Consider the following 2,418-nt stretch of genomic DNA (forward strand, 5'->3'; position numbering starts at 1 on the left):
AGAGCCCAGTGTGTGTGTGTGAGCTGCCCAGTGAGAGCCCAGTGTGTGTGTGAGCTGCCCAGTGAAGAGCCCAGTGTGTGTGTGAGCTGCCCAGTGAGCCCAGTGAGCCCAGTGTGTGTGAGCTGCTGCAGTGTGTGTGTGAGCTGCCCAGTGTGTGTGAGCTGCCCAGTGTGTGCATAAAACACATACAGTGTGTGAGCTGCCCAGTGAGCCCAGTGTGTGTGTGAGCTGCCCAGTGAGAGCCCAGTGTGTGTGTGAGCTGCCCAGTGAGAGCCCAGTGTGTGTGTGAGCTGCCCAGTGTGAGCCCAGTGTGTGTGTGCTGCCCAGTGAGGAGCCCAGTGTGTGTGTGAGCTGCCCAGTGAGCTGCCCAGTGTGTGTGTGAGCTGCCCAGTGAGAGCCCAGTGTGTGTGTGTGAGCTGCCCAGTGAGGAGCCCAGTGTGTGTGTGAGCTGCCCAGTGAGAGCCCAGTGTGTGTGTGAGCTGCCCAGTGTGTGTGTGAGCTGCCCAGTGTGTGTGTGAGCTGCCCAGTGTGTGCATAAAACACATACAGTGTGTGGCTGCCCAGTGAGAGCCCAGTGTGTGTGTGAGCTGCCCAGTGAGAGCCCAGTGTGTGTGTGAGCTGCCCAGTGAGCCCAGTGTGTGTGTGAGCTGCCAGTGAGCCCAGTGTGTGTGTGCTGCCCAGTGAGAGCCCAGTGTGTGTGTGAGCTGCCCAGTGAGCCCAGTGTGTGTGTGAGCTGCCCAGTGAGTGCCCAGTGTGTGTGTGAGCTGCCCAGTGTGAGCCAGTGTGTGTGTGAGCTGCCCAGTGTGAGCCCAGTGTGTGTGTGAGCTGCCCAGTGAGCCAGTGTGTGTGTGAGCTGCCCAGTGTGTGTGAGCTGCCCAGTGAGCCCAGTGTGTGTGTGAGCTGCCCAGTGAGAGCCCAGTGTGTGTGTGAGCTGCCCAGTGAGTGTGTGTGTGAGCTGCCCAGTGAGAGCCCAGTGTGTGTGTGAGCTGCCCAGTGAGGCCCAGTGTGTGTGTGAGCTGCCCGGTGAGAGCCCAGTGTGTGTGTGAGCTGCCCAGTGAGCCCAGTGTGTGTGTGAGCTGCCCAGTGTGTGTGTGTGTGAGCTGTCAGTGAAGGCCCAGTGTGTGTGTGAGCTGCCCAGTGAGCCCAGTGTGTGTGTGAGCTGCCCAGTGTGTGTGTGTATGAGCTGTCCAGTGAGAGCCCAGTGTGTGTGTAAGCTGCCCAGTGAGAGTCAGTGTGTGTGTGAGCTGCACAGTGAGCCCAGTGTGTGTGTGAGCTGCCCAGTGTGTGTGTGTGAGCTGCCCAGTGAGAGCCCAGTGTGTGTGTGAGCTGCCCAGTGAGGAGCCCAGTGTGTGTGAGCTGCCCAGTGAGCCCAGTGTGTGTGTGAGCTGCCCAGTGAGAGCCCAGTGTGTGTGTGAGCTGCCCAGTGAGGAGTCCAGTGTGTGTGTAGCTGCCCAGTGAGAGCCCAGTGTGTGTGTGAGCTGCCCAGTGTGTGTGTGTGTGAGCTGCCCAGTGAGAGCCCAGTGTGTGTGTGAGGCCAGTGAAGCCCAGTGTGTGTGTGAGCTGCCCAGTGAGAGCCCAGTGTGTGTGAGCTGCCCAGTGAGCCAGTGTGTGTGTGAGCTGCCCAGTGAGAGCCCAGTGTGTGTGTGAGCTGCCAGTGAGCCCAGTGTGTGTGTGGCTGCCCAGTGAGCCCAGTGTGTGTGTGGCGTGCCCAGTGAGAGCCCAGTGTGTGTGAGGCTGCCCAGTGAGGCCCAGTGTGTGTGTGAGCTGCCCAGTGAGCCCGGTGTGTGTGAGCTGCCCAGTGAGAGCCCAGTGTGTGTGTATGGCTGCCCAGTGAGAGCCCAGTGTGTGTGTGAGCTGCCCAGTGAGAGGAGCCCAGTGTGTGTGTGGGCTGCCCAGTGAGAGCCCAGTGTGTGTGTGTGAGCTGCCCAGTGAGCCCAGTGTGTGTGTGAGCTGCCCAGTGAGAGCAGTGTGTGTGTAGGCTGCCCAGTGAGCCCAGTAATGTGTGTGAGCTGCCCGGTGAGAGCCCAGTGTGTGTGTGAGCTGCCCAGTGAGCCCAGTGTGTGTGAGGCTGCCCAGTGAGAGCCCAGTGTGTGTGTGTGTGGGCTGCCAGTGAGAGCCCAGTGTGTGTGTAGGCTGCCCAGTGAGCCCAGTGTGTGTGTGAGCTGCCCAGTGAGCCCAGTGTGTGTGTGAGCTGCCCAGTGAGGAGCCCAGTGTGTCTGAGCTGCCCAGTGAGAGCCCAGTGTGTGTGAGCTGCCCAGTGAGAGCCCAGTGTGTGTGTGAGCTGCCCCGGTGAGCTGCCCAGTGTGTGTGTGGCTGCCCAGTGAGCCCAGTGTGTGTGTAGGCTGCCAAAGAGGCCCAGTGTGTGAGCTGCAGTGAGAGGCCCAGTGTGTGTGTAGCTGCCCAGTGTGTGTGTGGGCT

The sequence above is a fragment of the Oncorhynchus gorbuscha genome, unplaced genomic scaffold, assembly GCF_021184085.1.
Source record: "Oncorhynchus gorbuscha isolate QuinsamMale2020 ecotype Even-year unplaced genomic scaffold, OgorEven_v1.0 Un_scaffold_1391, whole genome shotgun sequence".
Lineage (NCBI taxonomy): Eukaryota > Metazoa > Chordata > Actinopteri > Salmoniformes > Salmonidae > Oncorhynchus > Oncorhynchus gorbuscha.